General features: G+C 33.4%; 1 long non-coding RNA gene across 2 annotated transcripts; it reads right to left on the reverse strand.

Annotated features, from left to right (window-relative positions):
* Nucleotides 1-281: 281 nt before the first annotated feature.
* LOC104230058 (uncharacterized) lies at nt 282-4,461 on the reverse strand. Of its 2 annotated transcripts, XR_711802.2 has the most exons (5): nt 3,318-4,461; nt 3,152-3,239; nt 1,644-1,918; nt 698-806; nt 282-578 (listed from the first exon to the last, which is right to left on the reverse strand). It is a non-coding gene; the product is annotated as an uncharacterized lncRNA (long non-coding RNA). The 2 variants fall into 2 exon arrangements; XR_711801.2 differs by having other exon boundaries at nt 3,152-4,460.
* Nucleotides 4,462-6,712: the final 2,251 nt, after the last annotated feature.

Below are 6,712 nucleotides of genomic sequence, written 5' to 3' on the forward strand. Positions count from 1 at the left end.
CGCTATTTTGCTTCGTTTCGTCGCTATTTTAACTAATTTTGTTGCTACAATTCATAATAAACTTCGTCGTTTGTTCTTATTAGCAACGAAAGAATCCGTCGCTAGTTCTTCCTACTTTTAGCGATAAAAATCTTTTGTCGTCAATCCGTCGCATGATTTAATTTTATGCGTTAATTTTATCTACGAAAAGTATTTGTCGCTAATTTTTTTAATTTTATTATTTATTTATTATTTTAAATATATCATGTTCAAGAATATTATAAAAAAGCTATTAAATACACTTAATTAAAAATGACTGATATTAATATAAATTAATATTCAACAAGATCCAAAATATATAGCATAATGCTATAACTGTGTCGTTAAGTACAAAACATCTAAAAGTACCAACAATAAAGTCTAAACAAAGTAGGCTAACTATGCAAGGCTGGAGAGTCATGGTCATCATCAGAACTCAATGCATGAACCTCATCAAAGTTAGCATCATTAGAAGAGGTAGGAACTATAGTTGCCACATCAAAGTTATCAATATCATATTAACTCTGTGCTTGTTGTTGTAATATTTCCTGATATTTTTCCTATAGAAAAGTTAATAATTAGTGAAATTGAAACATTAAAAAATATTGACTATTCAATTTACAAAATGAAAATAGATATGAAAGTAAATTCAATAAAATTATTTAAAAAGTTAACTTACATGTACGATTCAGAATTTCTCACCAACAAAATATTTTCCATAATTACCATGCGTATGGGGCGTGCAAATGTATCTCACTTGGTGTTGGATCTCGACCCTTTTTAACAACCTATGCAAAATATATTCAATTCAAAAGATTAAAAAAAAAGACGTTTGTATAAAAATGAGATTGAAAAATAACATAGAGAAAAGGAAGCAACTTAAACAGAAAAATGCAGATAAAAGTGAGAAAGCTTCTATAAGTTTTTGGATAGGCTAGTTGAAAATGCTAACTTTATTTGTCTACTTGTTTATCTGAATATAACATTGCCTCACCCTATATAAATGCTCCAGGAACCAAAACGAGTTTTTATCTTTGTATCTAAAGAGGAAACAACTAGGCTTCCAACCTCCAGTGACACACATCAACCCCATTTAAAAAGAAAAAAAGTATAAATGGAGCAAATTCTAGAAGATAATTTGAACTTTTGAAGCATCTCCAAGTATAAACTTCAAGTTAAGAATATGAATGCAGTAGGTGTTGTGACATTATTCACTGTCCAGCACCAAAATTTCGAGACTTTTCCATGCCTTCACAAACACAATCGCATAAAGAATTAATGCATTTTCGTCTCAATATAGAAGAAAAGATTGAAAACTGATACAACCTCACACCATATGCAATGCCAAAATATATGACACAATAATACCAAAATATATGATACAATAATGCCAAAATATTCCCGTTTTCTTATTAAAATATTCCTGATACAATAATGACAAAATATTAGCAAACAACAACTTTCTTATTCATGTTTTCTTAACTTTTTTTCTTTTTGGAAGACTAATACCAATCATGTTAGAAAGAAGGGAAGTTAGCTTATACCACTTATGGTAGCTTAAATGAACATCCAGATGAAATAAGAAGGCTTGGATTGTTTAAATTGAAACTTAAAAAGATGCTTACCTAAACCCTTGCCATAAATGGTGGAACGTCGACTCTTTCAGAGAATTCTACTAATAGTATTGCCATAAATGGTGGGCGTGCAAATAAATTTTCTAAAATGTCATCATCTCCTATCAACTTTCCTCTTCTTACATTGGGGTCAGCGTTCTGTGCATGACCTCCTTCATGAGCTTCGCCACTAACTTTGAGCAAGACCTTACACCATTTGTATGATGGTTTAGGTGTTCCATTATCTATGTGACACTAGCAGAGCAATGAGTGATACCTAATAAGGCCTAAAATAAATTGAGAAAGAAATTAATTAACAGAAATCCACATATTAAAGTTGAGTATAAGCATTCCAGGAAGCTAATGGCCAAGGGCTAACGGCAGATAGTATTAGGTTAAGAAAATGTATATATGATACTAACTTGAAACTTGGCTGCATGCATAAAGTAGGAAGATAATTACACTTAAGGAAGTGCAAGGTCATACTTAAGATTCAATAGTAGATAGAACTAAACACCAAAATTTAGGCAATGCTTTGTTGATGCTAAGATATAGTAGTTACACGTAAGAGATTCTTGGTATCGTCAATAAAAGTATTCAGCTCAAAGTAAATATGCACACTACATTTGGTGCATGATTGGTATTACAATATACCTATCAAAAAAGAAAGAAGAAAGTCAACTAATTGTTCGGAATATCCAAATAAACATAAAAATAACTGAGAGCTTTCTTATCGGGTGAAGAAGATTTCGCGTTTCTATTTCTACATTATTATTTTTTTTCATATCCACTAAAACCACTTAACAGTTCTACGACCTTAAAATCTAAGACCGCATATTCATGTATATATCTCACCCTTGACGTAATTTCAGATGTTTCAAGATCAGAGGCTCGATATACGGTGGAATAGGCTTCAGCCTAGAAGATAACACCTAATGAGCAAGCCTTTGCACTCTAAATAAGTGAGTTAAGAGGTCTACTTATCTTTTTACTTGAGCACTTTAAGGATAAAATCTTCAATTCATCGAGTACTTTTATCAGTTTCAATTGGTATTAACACTGAATTGAGATAATTTGAATTTACTATAATTTTATCAAGGACAACATAAATCATATCAATTGAATTTGACAAAAGCTTTCACCTGCCTGATAGCCTGATCTCCAGGAAATTTTTGAAGTTTTGCATATAAAGGTACACATGTATTTGATCTCCAGGAATTTTAAGTAATTTACTGTAATAGAAGCAATAATCTAACAATTAGAACTTCTATCAGATGCAGAAGTTGTGATAATAGTGTGACATATTCTCTGTAGTTGGTCTCTTCATATACTTCTTAGACTATTAAGCTCAAAACTTCTTTTACATCAGTTTTACCCCTATTTTACACTGCGTACTAAAATCCAACAATCAAATAAACTAAATAACAAAGAATTAAAAACTTCTAAAACATTTTACTCTGCAAGAATAATTGTATAAAACATAAAGGAATGCACATGACAATCAGAATTATAAGTCATACCAAGAAATGAGGAAAGGCTCATTCAAGTAGTTGTAGACACTGATAATCAAATAGTCATTTGTAACACAGTCAATCTGTGTCCCTGGATCTGTAACATAGTGTTAAAATCACCTGAATAAGAATCCATGAAATTTCAACAAACATACATTTAAAGAATGAGATTTACCTGTTGTTTGACGCCCAAAGGTTAAAAGTCTCCATAAATGATTTTCCAAGTGTAATATCGATAAGAATTGTCACAATATACACTTTGTAGAGTAACTAACACAAGAATACTGAGAATGGCCGAATGAACATTGTTCTTCTCCCTCATTCTGTTACTTTAGCTACTGCACTTCATTATTTTTATTACCATAGACACACATTTTCCATACGGTCTTTGAAATACTCAACAGAATACAAATCTTTGAACTCCCATTTTCTTTCTAAAGACTAAAACACATAGCTAAAATCAAGGATGTAAAAACTATAATTTTCAATACAACTTTTACTTTTTCCATAAAATCAAAGATGTAAAAACCAGTTATTGCTGGAACATTTCTTATCAATGTATTAGTAACGTAAATCCCTAAAAAATACTGAAATCTAAACCCTAAAATCATATCAATTTATTATTGACCCAAAAGTATGAAAATCAAGGTATCAGTCAGACAAGAATTCCTATATCAAAATTCCTCAAGAGAAAGAAAAACAAAATCAAAAAGAGAATATTTACCTGAACAAAGATAAGAGTAATGGTGCAAACAAAGTGTAAAAATAGTAAAAATAATGGCTTTCAATAGATCTGGATGGCTGAATGGCTAAATCTGGATGGAAACGACTAGATCTGACCAGTCAAAACTCAAACTCCAGCGACACATTGAGCCTCTATTTGGTCATTGTTTCGGCGCTATTTGCTGTCGAAGCAACGCCACCTTGATATCGTTTGGTCATTTTATTATTTTCATGCCAGAAAATGTGATGATCTGGCCAAGAAAATGGAGGTCCAGTGACTTTTAATTTTCCGGCAACCTCTTATCCTTTGCTGGTCGGTTGTTACAATCATAAAATTCTTCCAAAAATTGTTGTGAAGTTTGGTTGATGTCGTCACATTTTTTTCTTCTATTTCTGTTTTGGCATTTTGTTACTATGTCTACAATTACCTCTTTAATAGATGGTAAAAATGTTCAAGCATTTACTTCCTTTCCTTGCTTTTAAGATTTGGTGCTGCAGATTGGAATTTTGTTCGTTGGTCAAAAAAAAAGTAGCGACTTTGATAGAGAGGAGATAATGAGTCGGTAGGAAGATTTGTGCCCTAGATAAACATAAAAAACTAGCAACGAAAATAGCTACGGATACATTTCTATCGCTAATAATAACTTGGAAAATTTATTTTTAAGAATCTAGCGATAAAATTTTCGTCGCAACTAATTTTGGAATTTTTTTTTAAAGTAAAATAAAGGTAGCGACAGACTTCCATCCCTAATTCTGTTGCTATATTTTAATAATTTTGTCGCCCCATTTTTGTCGCTAAATTTGTAGGTAAAATAAAGGCGCCAATTTTTAGCGACGGATATAAATATTTGTCGCTAATTCATCGCTATATTTCATACTAAATATTTTTTTTACCTTATTTGGCAACAAACTATATAATCCGTCGCTAATCCGTCGTTATTTAGCTACAGAATATGGCTTGTCGCTAAAATCCGTAGCAAAAGCTGTTTTTTTTTTATAGTGCTATTTCTTCTTTTCCAGTTGTCATGGCAGGCACCTCTTCTGGTGTTTCATTCGTGCCTTTTCATTTTCTTTTATTGACTCAATTGAAAGTGCCACTTGTCACCTTGTTGATAGTCTACGTGTCATGTCTTTTTTTACCAATACAGATAGTACCTCCACTTTCTGAATATTCAGGAAGTGGTAAGTATTTATGGTGGTAATTCCTTACCGGCTTTTCCCGATTATCATAATTCCCTCTTGAGAATCATTGAGACATACGTCATGTCTATTTAATGCTCAAGGTACGTGTCTCACTGTAATTAGTTTTGCAGTTTACAATATTTTTTTAGGGATTTTCTGCTACTGCATCAGTCACGAAGTGATAGTTCCATGATGACAATTCATAATGAGCATCACTAATGACGGTTGCCTTCCCCTATAAATTCCTCATCACACTCAATTTCGAAAATCCTTTTCTTCTTCCATGCATTCATATTTTTAACTTCTCTTGTAGTTCTTCTTCTTTTTTCTGTGTTTTCACCATTAAAGATGTCTTCTCATTCTTTAAAACCTTCTTCATCATCAGACCCTTCTAAGGTAGTGATCTTTAATGATCTCTCTCCCTCAACTGCTCCTACTAGGAGTAGGAGAAGTGGCAGACTACGTAGGTTAGGTTTGTTGTCTACTTGTAGTTCTACTCCTGAAATAAGTATTCCCAAGACTTCTTCTGCTAGGGCTAGAACTACCTTAACTCCTAGATCTTCTTCTAGGGGAAGAGATTATAATGAACCCATGTGAGAACCCACTATTTCTGAGATTGTCCCACAACAATTTTATTTTGTATTAGATCGTGAAGCTATGAGGAAACAGGTTACTTCCATAGCATCTCTTAACCCCGTTGATCATTACCTTAGCTTGATCACTCCATGACTCATTTCCTTGGTTTGATATGAATGTCACTCGAAACCTGATTTTCCCGTAATGACCCCTAGTGTCGGTAATAAAATCACCTCTTACAATGAAGGTTACTCCTTTGTTTACCTGCCCTTTTACCTTAGAGTTTACCCCTCCTATTGATCCCGTGATCATTGAAATTTCCCCCCATTTCAATGGTTACCTCGGTCAAATAGATCCAATTGTGTGGAGGGCAGTTGCTTGCCCTCGTTACTTGTCAGATTTAGTTTCTACCCCTTTTACCTTCCCTTACTTACTCCACTTGTATTCTCCGAACCTTTTTGTGAATGTGTTTATTCCCTCGTGGCTAGAAGTAAAAGAGTTTTAGTCAGCCCCGATGATGACAGTGACCGTGGCTGGTATGCTCGATTTGTTGTTTTTCCCATTCGTGAATTAGTGGGTGATGAGAATATGACCTTCCTTAAGAAGTGGAACTTTGCACGTAAGTATTTTTTTCCTCTTATTTCTTTTCTTTCCTTGACGTTTTAATTTTCTTCACATAAGTGTATGTTCATTTTTTAGCAACCATGGAAGTCTTCGCAGAAATTCCTGACTTCCGTGATTGGGGTAGAAAAAATGTTGTTATTGCTCTCATGGATAAGAGATCTTGAAAATTTCTTTCACGGAAATTTGGATGGAAAGTGAAGACCCACGGTAAAATTTATATTCCTACGATTCTCCTTCTCTTTGTTCATCCTTCTCTTTTCTTTTGATATTTTTTGCTTTTGCTATTTTTTATAGGGTTTACCATTCATGGCATCAGCCTCGCTTCCGTTCCTTCTGCTAGGATTTCTGTTAGCTCGCACAGGAACAAATTTTAAGTGTGTCTTTCTCCAGGAGGAAGAATGCTGAAGCTCGTGGATCTAAAGATGAAGAGGATAATGAAGAAGGTTCCTTAGTGAGAAAACCACG

Source organism: Nicotiana sylvestris, chromosome 10 (genome assembly GCF_000393655.2).
Source record: "Nicotiana sylvestris chromosome 10, ASM39365v2, whole genome shotgun sequence".
NCBI classification, from domain to species: domain Eukaryota; kingdom Viridiplantae; phylum Streptophyta; class Magnoliopsida; order Solanales; family Solanaceae; genus Nicotiana; species Nicotiana sylvestris.